We start from the raw sequence: 12,720 nt of genomic DNA, 5'->3' as shown, positions 1-12,720 counted from the left end.
AGATCTCTTCTCTGACCCCGGGTAAGTGCTGCCAGCAGACAAGGACTGTGAGCCTCTGTCCTGCAGCACAGGCACCACCTCACAGCTGAATGCCAGGCAGGGATTGGAGTGGTAAATGAGAGAATACACACATGCAAAACAGAAACAGAGATGGCAAGGACAAAACAAGGAAGTCGTTTGCTCTAAAAAAATAATCACAATATGAAATATTGAATCCCTCACCTCCCAGAGGGCAATCCTACATTGGGTCCCCTTGATTCCATTGGACTGGTGGAAATATGCCAAGATGTCAGTCTTCAAAACATGTTTCCCAATTTGTTGGGATCCAAGGTCATCTATATCCTTGGAAAAAAAAAACTCAGAGCTTCCTGCATAGCTTTATTTTCCAGTTGCCTTTGCAGATTTTTCTTTCAATTCTGAGCTTGCCAAGAATTGTTGTTGCACAACTTGAGCACAAAATTAGCAAAGTGATGTTCTGCCAGATCCTTATTACATTGTGTAAACTTGTCATAGGAAATCAAAATATTCATCACAGGCTCTATCATTGCTGCTGGGTGGGATTTTTAAAGTTATGTGAAAAATATTGTGTTCTACCCTCCAGAGAACATCTTCTAAACCTCAGCACTCACAGCTTACTGAGGGCAGCCCCTCCAGCCCCAGTGGGACCCCAGGAGATGCCTGGTTTCTCCCAGCCTTGCAGAAACAAATCACAGCTGAGAGCTGCAGTCAGTGTTCACAGTACATAATGCAGATGGCTAAAACCTTCTAGGTGAGAAACTATTTCTTTCACTTCTTCATATCAGAATAAATAGGAGTTACTAAAGAGTTATTAAATTTTAAAAGAATTCAAAGGAAAGACATGTCACGTAGTGTAAAAGCAGTCTTTTACAAAAGCAGTCTTATAAGAAAAGCCATTTGCAATTAGAGAACAAGCTCTGTTAATGCTAAGTGTGGTCTAGCACCACACTTATCATTAACAGAAATGTTAGGTGGAGATGGGCACAGGTAGACCTCACACCAAAGCCAGGGCTTGAGAACAGCATGGCTGCATCTGTATTGAATGCTTGGATGGGAGGTTATGTAAATCAGTTGCCTGAAACTTAGAGGCCATGGAGCAGAGAGCACTGTGTGGGCTAACTCACTTTTTGCAAAGCTGCTGATGTGCCCCAGCAGGCTGTCAGCTCCTCTGCAGGCTGGCAAGGGGACGAGACCAATGAAGGGTCTGGACCAAAACAACAAAGTAGGCACTCATGTTGTCACCAAGGTGACTAAAGGAGTTTTTCACAAGCGTGGCACCTCACTGCCTGTCACTGAAGGACTGCTCTCCATTTTATACCTGTTTCTCTAAGATTTTGTCTACAGGGTATCCTCAAAACTATCTCACTCTCTGCCATAGATGGAGGTTAGCACTTCCATAAGTGCATCTTTCCCTTGAACCATGGGATGTTCAAGGGCATCTTAAACAGTGGACAGTACCCCAGTGCTCGTGTTCACCTTCTGTCCTGACAGCCAGCAAGAGATAGAAGCACTTAGAAATTCAGTCAGCAATATGGCAAATGATGGCTCCTACAAACCAGGCTACCTTCCAGAAATTATTTTCACACAGAAAAGCATCAACATGGAAAGGTATTCCTGTATCTGCTGTGCCTTACTGAGACTCTGGTCTTAAGTTCTGGTGCAGTATTCCCTAAAGACCAAAGCACCAACACTGGAATGGAACTGGGGGCGGCCCAAAGAGGTCAGGTTATTGCCCCCAGACTTTGGAAATGTCTATGTACATATTCATGGCATCAGTTTCATTATTTCTACAAGAACTATTTATCCGGGAAAACAAACACATCTCTTCAACTCTGCTGCAATGTCTGAATAAAAGATCATTTTTCAAACAATCTGAAAATATTACCTCAAAGAAATTCAATGAGTATTCTGCCTGACCCTGTAGCATTTCTAGCTGGGTTTCACAAGGTCATGTCTCATCTATTTCCTCCTATATCTAATTCCTCAAACTCAGAAAAACTGTGTAATTCTCCCAATTCAACCTCTAACTCCCCTCTTAGAGAAGCCCATATTCCTACTGCAAACCTCCCTGAAGAAGAAAGTCTGGGACTGCAAAGGGGAAAGAACACAAGGGAACAGAAAGGACGGGGGCAAACACCACAACATTTTCTGAGAGATAAGAAAAACAAATCAAACAGATCTTCAATTTAAGTGACATCTCCTGGCATTTTCCATATTTCCTATGTACAGGGAAAAGCTGTTCATCCTGTCCCCTAAAATTTGTATCTGTCACCAACCACCTTCAGTTCTTCAGAAAATGCATAGCAAGAGTTTAGTGCACTACATGCCTCATCTCACACTGGTCTTAGCGTCAGCTGTCTGTGTTCTGACAAAATCTGGAGTTTTAAGAGCATAAAGTGATATTATTCACTAGACATTTTTTGCCCTCAAAATCCTCCTGAAAACAAAGCACAAGAGAAATCTTCCACCACTACACCGCAGATGAAAATTTACTCTCAGGATGGAGCGGGAGGAAAATACCCCTTGCACTTAATTTAATAATTCAGAGAGTTGTTTTGCCTCCATATATGCCCCCCATGAGAAGGGATATTCAAAAAAAAAAAAAAAAAAAAGAAAAAGAAAAAGAAAAAAAGACAACTTTAAGCACAAAGGCTATTCTGAATGGCTTCAATACTGACCTGTTCTGACACATCCTGTGGCAATAAGAAAAGTGACCCATAGAACATCCTATACCCTCTGTCCCTCTCTGGGCTGTCTGAGGACAGGTGTGGCAGTGCCACTGGCATGGCACAGCAGCAGTGGGCAGCCCTGCATGCAGCCTGGCATCTGCCACTTGTGCTCTGCCTCACAGGGATCCCATGCCTCTGCCTCCGCCCTGGCTGCCTCTGCAGAGCTGAGGGAGGTGTGGGATCGAAGAGCAAGATCCAGACCTGGAGAACAGGGACTGAATCAGCTTGGAGGGTTCTGTGGAATGGCAGCACCTGTGAAGAAAAACTATTTATGTCCAAGGATTGGACAAGCAGATTCAGGTTTTATGAGGCAGAGTTTGGAATCAGCTTCCCTCTTCAACTGCTTTGTTGAATGAACAAAGTCAGGCATTCTTTCTGTTATGCAGAATTTTCTGCTTCCTTGAGTTCAATTAATAATCCAGAAGTATTGGGAGCATCAGCAGGAGGAATAAGGACTTCGTCATGTTGGGGAGTGTGGGTGTGGGTGTGAGTCTGATGAAGGTAATTTCAGGACATCAGGAAGCAGAACTAGCTACCACTTCTGAAATTATGTTCAGGATGTTTTGCTCTGGATTAGCCCCAGTTCAGGGTATTCAGCTCTGAAAAGCACATTCACTGCTTGCACCATCAGCAGGTGATGCAAGCACTAATACTTTTTGCTGGGTTTCTGCCTTCTTGCTGGTACCCAATACTAATGATTGGCCTGGAGCTAAGGATGGAAACACCAGCTCAGAAACTTCCCTTCTTTTCTGAACACTGTCTCTTCACTTCTTTAGGCCACAGGATACCTGGAAATTAACTTAAAGCATCTCACTTTTAGAAGTTACATTGGATTTTATCCCCATTGAGAGTGCAGCAATGGCTCAGGCAGACAGAAGCATGACTACAGGCCTGCCCCAGCCCAATAACAGCATAAACACATTCCCTTAAACAAAAAAAACATCTTCCAGGGCCTGAGATGCTTAAAAAGTGGGTTTCATCTATCACACAGTGAAGGACCAAAATTATGGAGAAAGCAAATCCCAGGTTCCATGCTTGTAAGGCACCCTAGCAGCAGAAGAAGGGAGTGGAACCAACCAGAAATGCTGCAGAGAGGTGTCCACCACTCAGTACTCAGCCGCCTCACCTGACCATGAAAGGTGGGTGGAAAGGCAGCCACCTTTGCACAGTAGCCTGCTTTGCAAACCAGCCTCCAAGGGAGAGGGAAGCACCAGCTGAGTGAGAGTCTGAGCTGGTCTGTGCCAGGAGAGAGTCACTCGTCCTCCGTAGTACTGCCTGTAATGGAGAGCACCTCCTGCACCAAAGCAAGGAGCCTGCAGCAGCCACCACTGCGAGGCCACAGAGGGAGGAATGCAGGGGAGGGATGGCAGCATTTTGGCCACATGTTCTTGTTCTGCTTCATCAGCCTGGCCCACAGTTCATGGCTGGACCATGAGCATGATTGCACATGAGCTTCCACCACCACTTTATCCTAAAGTGTCTGTCACATGGCAGTGTGGGACCACAGTCTCCCATTTGCAGTTGCTGCCTAAATTACTTCCATCACTGTTGAAGTCGTTCAGCAAATTAACTCTCTCTTGGTACCCGTAGGCACTGGAGCACTGGAGTGAGAGAGGGATGCTGAGGTCTGAGACAGGGAACAAGACCAGATTTGGAATCCCCAAAACATCCCCAGCAAGACATGCTGGAAGTGCATCTGTGCTTAGCTCTCCTGTGAGAAATGGCACTTCTGGAGTGCTCACAACAGAGTCGTGAGGCACTGGTACCCCATAGCTTAACAGATATTCTAGATAAAACACAGGATAAAATCCCTGTCATTCCACACAACAACTCAGCTGGACTCAGGTGTGGGATCCTGAGTACCTGCAGACATACCTAGAGTGCAGGAGGCAGCAGGCTGTGCCACAGCTGATTCCCCAATGTCATCTGCAATGTCTGTCAGCAGCAAGGAAGCTCATACTGCCTGTCTACGGGCTTTAGGTGCTCCCTGGGAACCACCTCTCAGAAGCTGGGACAGGCTCTGTTCCAGGCCTCTGGAAATATGCCTTGCTACTGCAGGGGCCATCTGCTGTGCTGGCCTTTCTTGCACGGGGACAGAAGGTCTAATAATGTGTCTATGTAAGGCAACTGCTAGAAACTGAAATTTCCCTTTACAGGTTCCACAGACTTATTTCAGTTTACTTCCAGACAGTTTGCTGGTAGAGTTCAGCTTCCTGAAGGAGGTAATGTTGCTGAAAACACAGAAGATTGGAAGATAAGATCCTGCCTGACAGAAAAACAAAGGCACAGAAAAACTTCAAAAAGAACAAAGCAAAGCAATGAGGATCCTTGATAAACAGTGATAACTACCATCAAACAAGTCTGATAATTATCAATCAAAGTCACCTTGTTTGATTAAAACAGCATCTGAAAGCTGCCTCACTGGGAAAAGGTGGAGGGAACTGGGTGCACCCCTAACCTGGGCTCCTTCCCAGTGCACCCATTCCTAGCTCAGACTGTGTGCAGAAAGTTGGGATTCTCTGGCTCTGCTGTTTTCTCCAGGGCCTCTCCTGGGACAGAGTTCCTATGTCTGCAGAACCTGAGCCAGTCAGCCTTGCCCAGGATTACAGCAGTTTCCATGAGGCACAGAGCTGTGGTTTGCGGCTCTGTACAGTTGTTTCACAGGAAACAGTTGACATGTGTTTTGGGGTTCCCTCTTCTCTTAGATAATTCTCAAATTTGTGAAGTTCAGCCCACGAGTGGGGCCAGTTTGGCATTCATCAAAGTCCTTTCCACAAGTGTTTGTCCCCAGCCTGGCACACCTACAGGAAGGCAGCCAGGCACACTGCATTGGTGCTGGATTTCTTTCAGACACAGTGAGAAAAAGAATAAGAATTGTATCTCATCTTATTTAGGACAGTAGCACATTATCACTAAGGACAGGAATGAACAAAGCCTGGGAGGGAAAAAGGATTTTCTTTGCTGCAATGTACATTTCTCACATCATAGAGGCCCTGTGCCGCATGAAAGCTCAACCCTGCACATCTGTAACGTGTGAATGACCTTACGTCTCCAAAGAGGCTTTTTGGGAGACTTGAATCAATTAAGATATGGAATTGCACCATAACTAGAGAAATTCCTCCAGCTCTACTGAAGGCAAACTTCACCGCTAGGGAGCACCAATAGACAAAGGTTTTTACAGCTTTTTTCTGTTGAAATCAAACCACGACTACAAACTACAAAATGCATTTAACAACGTTACAATAAATATTTTAAATTGCAATTTTTTTTATAACTACCCACTGAGAAACTAGATGAATCAGAATTAATGGGGCAAGAGATTTTAGTTTATTTGATCACTAGGCAAGTCCTGTAAATGGACACCTACTAAGAGCTCTGCTGATTCATTTCTGCAATTCATGGGTAATTTTTTTGAAGTTTCAGTATGATTGGTAACTTTATCATCATAAAAAACCCACAAATATCAGGCAATGAAGGAATCTTTCTCTACCAGAGATGAACTTTCTAGGTCAAATCCAAAGAACATTACAGAGCCAAGGGAACAAACAGCTTGTTTTTTTTCTGTGGCAAATCAAGATCAGAGGTGCCTGTCAGTGTTTGGCAATGACTCAGAGGCAGATAAGGAAAATTCAGAGCTGGAGCTCAAATCCCAGTTCACACAGCAGAACTGCCTGACCAGAGATGTTTGCTACCCTGTACTCCTCCAGTTCCTCTTCCTCTTCCTGGCACCACAAGCCCTCCTTATCCTCTCCGTCTCTCAGAGTTGGACACAAAATATCAGCATTGTTGCTGTAAGCCCTTGTGCAGAGTGGGGAGGCATTAAGGACCTGTCAGACTGTGCTCTGGCTGCTCTGGCTTTATGTGTATGCTCCATCAGCCAGGTGGCACCAGGGTGTTCAGGGGCCTCACAACAATGAAATGAAGACAAGGGCTCAAGTCAACAGAACCTTTTCTACTAAATGACTTTGTGGATAGAGATCAAAGCATAAAATAAGTCAATCATTAAGGTAATATTTCAAATCTTATCTTCTGTTTCTGACACTAGAAGATAGGGTTAGGCTTGATCATTCAGGGAATCAGGAACCACTCAAGTTGCCAGTCTTCCTAGTCTTCATTCTCCCCAACAACCAGGACGTGCACCATTTGGGACACTGCCTTGGCATACCTCAGACCAATTCCCACAAAACAGAGGAGGTTCAAATGGAGGCTGTTCTGTGGCCACTGCTCAAAGGGAAACTCCTGTGTGTTTGAAGGCCTGGCTGCAAGGACATCCTCCAAACAAACATGTTTGTGCCATAGCTGTCAAAAGATGGGTGATGCAGAGCGCTACAGGCCTGATGCAGTGGATGATGGCACTCTGAGCACTCTTGTGTAAGGTGTAGTGGTTATTTCATGGAAACTATCCTGCATTCATCAAGCCTGCCAGGACAGCCCATCTTCAGTTGCATTAAGGCTCTCACCTTCATCAGTGGCCATCATCATGTTATTTCTTACCTTGTCCTTCCCAACAGTCACATCACTGTAGTAAATGTGCTCTAAATACCACAAGAAGGTGTAATTGAATTCAGTAGGAAAGCTCCTGCTCACTTGTATATTGCAATGACACTTAAGGTGACATTCATGATCACATATAGAGGGGCAGTTCTGTGCTGTGGTGCTGCTGGGCTGGCCAGGGGTGCCTACCCCAGCTGAGGGTGCCTTGGTCCACCCAAGCACTGTGGGTTTGAAGCAAATGGGACTGGAAAAAGAAGTGGGGCAGCTGAGGGGAAATTAAACTGAGAACAGTAGTTGCATGCCTGATTTATGCTTGATACACTCCCCAAAACTGGATAGGAGAAACCATACAGAGGGTGAAAGTCTTGAGGGTTTCTGGGCATTGTATGGACTACAGAAAATAGAAATGAAACAATGTCCTATGTTGGTAGATGATGCTTCCCTTTTAATACAAGAACTACTACTAAATTCCTGTTTTAGGATCCTGATTTCTGACCTGCCTTTATAGCCATAGCACCCATGTAAAGGTCTGCTCCCCAAAGTTCTTGTGAGCCACACTCTCAGTGGAACAAACAGACAAAATTTGGTGTCAGGCAGGAGTGCAGAAAGGAGACCTGAGTGGTCCCAAGGTCTCTGTTGCAGCTCTGCTGTGATTTGACCGGCGTTATGTCTGAGCAGACCTAAGAATCAACCATGGCTCTTGTCAGCTGAGGTGCAAATGCTTATCAGGCTTCATGAACACTCTTCAGGGAAGATGTTCCTCTGGCTGGTTCATGTGTCACCCAGTCTGTAGATTGCAGGGCACTGCCAGCTACCAGAGAGCTGAAGATCAGCCTCAGCTTTGTACAGAGCCTGTGCCTGACAGGACTGCCTGCCCTGCAAGGTCCCAGAGCCAGCAAACACACAGGGGGTGAACTGCCAGGGCACATGCAGGCTGCTGACCTCTGCTCGTTTGCCCTCATGTGCTGAAATAGCCCTGCATGCACCAGCACACCCTGTTTGCAGGGCTGCTGACCGTCAGCCACAACGTCTGCTCACAGCTAGCCTTCTTCAAACAAAGCATTACACGGATCCTACTGCATTTTTCCAAGGATACGGATTCCCCTTCACTGCAATCATCCCCAGGGGAAGAAGGGCAACGGACTAAGCTCTCTGTCAAAGCTCTCAGTTCTCCTGGAGAGCTCCAAGCCCCCATCACAGCAGCAGGATCTGGTCCTGGAGACAGGCTGTGTTCCTAGACATCATCTGCTGCAGGACAGTGCTGTTTGCCCAGGCTCCAGCCCTGCTGAACCTGCATTTTGAGAAAGGCCCAGGTGAACAGGAGGCAGCCCTGATCTGGTGCTAATGAACCCAGTCACAACTGCATCGCTATCAAACTGCTTCAACACCATTCAGCTCAGATGAGATATTTTTGTTTCATGCTGGTGCAAGTGGGAAATGTTGAACTCTAATGTGCCTGCAGTGATTGACAGGCTCACAAGGGGATCCAAAGATATCTCACTATCTGTCTGAGACAGCTTTTAAAATCAAGCTTACAGTAGTCAATCCCTCTTTAGAGACTTAATGAGTTTAACAATCATCCCAATAAAACAAAACTCACTTTACAAAAATAAACCCAGAGGGCAGGGAGTGAATTCAGGTAGGTTTCAGCCCCCTAAGCAAGCCCCACTGAAGATGAAAGATGGTTTATGGTGTACCTGTTTTGCAGATAAGCAGAAGACTTGAGATAATTCTATAATTACATGTGTGCCCTTGTCTGGAAGCTGTGGCTATTTTCATACCTCAGCCCAATAAAGGAAATGTGAGAGGCATCTGTGCTGTGTTTATAGCTCCATTAGCCTTTCTTGAACTGTAAATTACTTGGCAATGGCTGAGACAAAAGGGAAAGGCAGGACTGGCTTGCAAAGGAAAAGTTTGAAGTTCACAGCTAATTAAAATCTTTCAGATTTTACTGCCTAAAGTTATAGTTCCTTTGAAAATTTACTCCATAATTATAAAGCTCATTAGAAGAAATCAGCACATTAATATATGTTTAGTTGTAGGACAGACTACTGTAAACCACACTTTCGCATATATTTTCTTTATAACCTTTCAACTATGATAGGCTTCTGTGGTAATCTTAACTCTTCTCTCTTTCTCACTCTTCATCAGTCAGTGAATAAACGAATGAGTTCAGGCTGTGCCTGGCACAGTTGAAATTTTCAGAGCGAAGGGAGTTAGGAGCAATAAATTGTACTCCCATTTTCAGTTCCCTGGTTTAACCACAATGACAACACTAGGAGAGCATAAAGGCGCAGCCTGTGAGGGCCAGTAGCAGGAGGCACAGTGCTGCAATGGCGTCTGGAGCATTATCAGTAGCGCAGTTGTGAGTAATTGCATTAATTGCCTTTAATTACACTCTATGACCTGAAGCAGGCTGCTTCCAAGAAACATGACACAATACTAATCACGATGGGTTTAGAAAGTAACTCGAATAAGAATGTGGTTAGATCTTTGTAAGAAGCTGCAGCTGGAGCGACAGGCATCTGCATGCTGGACTTGTGTGCCTGTTCTACAGGTCACCATGACAGAAGTAGAGGATGAAGCAGAAGATTTTTCTTCATAGAGTGAAACCTATACAAAGGGCAAATCTGGAAATGATGCTTTTCTTTCCTTTTCATAAATGTGATCTCTTTCTTCTGCCATTAGTGTCCCTATCCCTGTGGGAAATTTTCAGAGGTGATGGGTTTTGCCACAGCCCTTGCTGGATAGTAATATCTTTGCCATGGGCACAATTCAAGTCGTAAATGACCACAGCTTTCCACAAATCCTGAAAGGATTCTTTTTCTTCAAGGATTATTTTTTTTTCCTCAAAGGATTCTTTTTCTCAGCTGTGTCCCCTTTGCAGCTGCAGTTTTGCAAAAGATGAATAAATGTTTACATGTATGAATTTTAGCATTGAGGCTAATGCTGTTCAGTGCTGAACAGTTCAATGCTGGACAGAACTTCCTGATGAAAAACAAATGTCAGTGGAGGAATTGCATTAGAAAGGCATCCTCCAAGCTCTCCAGCCAAGCCTTGGGATGTCCCTAAACTCCCAGTCTGCCACCCCATCAGAGCTGGGATGTTTGCCCATGTGCCTCAGCAGGCAGACAGCCTCTCGGGGTGGTGGAGCCAGCATCACTGTTTCTGTCACTCTCATGTTCTACAGCAGGAGGAAGCTGCTGGTGTTGCCATGCCACCTTTACATCACTCACCTGCAATTATGGGAGCTGCACTCTTCTCCGTGACTCAGAATGTTTTATTCATGATCCTTTTATGGTAAGACAAAGCACAGGGAACTCTGATGATACTGGAACTCCTTTGCATGCTAATGGCAAGGGTTTCAGCTGTGAGTCCCTAATTCTCATGCCTTACACTGTCATTGCATGTTTGAAGGAGAGTTGCATTCTGAACCTGCTGTGTGTGCATTTATCTGCTTGTGACCTGCATGCAGAATGCAGCTGGCAGTGTAAATTTGGTGTGCACACCTCGGTATGCAAGGATAGCTGCATGCATGACTGCTTGAACACCTGTATGAAGATGGAGGAAAAAATTATTCACTGTGTCTTATGGTTCAGGCAGTCACATTCCCACTCTTCCCATCCATCTCCTTCAGAGTGGTGAGATCCCCAGGCTGACCCCAGCTTGGCTCCTTCTGAGCTGTGCTGTACGGCCTCCCATAGCCAGGAAAATAAAGGGGGGTCTGAATTATGCCTGCTCATGCTGCTTTTCCTCTGCAGAAGGCATAGGTGGAAACCCGTAAGTTATACTGATGAAGAAAGAAAACCAACTTCTGCCTTGCCCCTCATTGTGAATATTCCTGCAGTCACAGGCTGTCCTTTCCCCTGCCCAAGGTGTCAGTAGATCCTTGGTGAGTCCTTTTTGAGTTTCTGATATTCAGCCTTACCTGTATTTTGAGGTGTACATTTTGTTTTGAGGTGTACATTTTGAGGTGTTCAAGACATGGATCCAGTAGGACACACTGTGATTTTGTTTAAGTCTACCCATCACATGATTCATAGTTTTACATTTATTTTTAGTTGTCTTAAAAATGTACTGCAGGTGGCATATGTATATATTTATAAATGAACTCAGTGGTTATATGCAAGTGCCAACAAACATAACAATCAACTGACAGCTTGACCAGGGTCCACATAAGTCTTCTTAACTCCTACTTTGGAAGCAGGAGGCAAATAAAGCAACTTCAAATCCCCCAAAACATCATTTACAAGTAACTGAAATCTTGACCTTTCTAATTGGTTTCAAAACCAAAAAAATCATTCCAGAAACTAGCAGCGAGTCTCTGACTCTCTCAACTGTCCCTGAAAACCCTAATCTAAGGCCTTGCTCCTATTGTCATCGAAGTAATTAAATTAATGGGATTCAAGATAGAGCAGCAGAGGGAAGTGTAGTCCAGACAACCAAACACTGGGTTAGGAACTGGAAATTACAACACCCAGTCCCACACCTCCTTTTCTGTGTATTGTACCAAGTCACTCACTTTTCTTCATCTATTTTTAGACTTGGGGGTTTATTCACCTACTCAAAAAAAGATCTGTTCATCTCTGTGTCCCCTACATGATCTTCAAGTTATTAATTTTTTTTGATAAAGACATCACTGACAGCCAGGTCTGCCTCTCGTGACGCATTTTGGAACAGCCTTGACTTCCCTTTTCTCTGCCTGCACCTGCATGAACTCACACAAGAGACAGAGAAGACAGTGCTGTGCAGGAAAGGGGAGTATACCATGAAGGCTTTTGTTCTGTGCTTTTAAACCTCAGGGTGCAAGAAATCTGCTGGTGGAGGAAGCTGGTGAAGATCCAAGCCCTCAGTGCCTCCGGGATTTAACCCCACGGGAAGGAGGCCTCATGACTAACACGGCACCTTCAGGCCCCTGGAGCACCATCAATGCTAACTGCAGGCATTTTGAGGCTTGCTTTCCCACCCACACCTCCTCCACTAAATCCACTTGCTCCCAGTGTTTGGGCATGGACAGCCCTGCTCCCAGATCCTTGATACACTCACAGTGGATAACCAGCACAGCTGTAGTACCCATCTTTCCTTGCCCAGAGGGTAACGCAGCCATGGCTGCTGCCACTGCCCTCCTTTCTCCCCAGCCCTCTGTGCAGGCCCTCAATCCTCTCTGCACAGAGCCTTGGCACCACTCTGGGCTGCCCTGGCCAAGGGTTCTGCTTCCCAGGCTGCCCCACACTGTCATCGTAGCACCACAACTGCATGTGGGCCTGGTGGGGATGCCTGGAGAGGCTGCCCAGAGCAGAGGCTAGGCAGAGTTGGAAAATAAAGTAGGTATTTCCTGAAAGGCCTTCAAAGGGTACACCTTGGGCAGTGCAGGAGCCTTGGAGAGGCTACAAGGACAACAGTCATCGGTTTTCTCAGGCAGATAAAAGTTTGTTCTTCTTGCATATTGGGGGTTAATTGTTCAATTACAGCTTCAGGT

Source organism: Ammospiza caudacuta, chromosome Z, assembly GCF_027887145.1.
Source record: "Ammospiza caudacuta isolate bAmmCau1 chromosome Z, bAmmCau1.pri, whole genome shotgun sequence".
NCBI lineage: Eukaryota > Metazoa > Chordata > Aves > Passeriformes > Passerellidae > Ammospiza > Ammospiza caudacuta.
Note: the sequence above shows the minus strand (reverse complement) of the source record.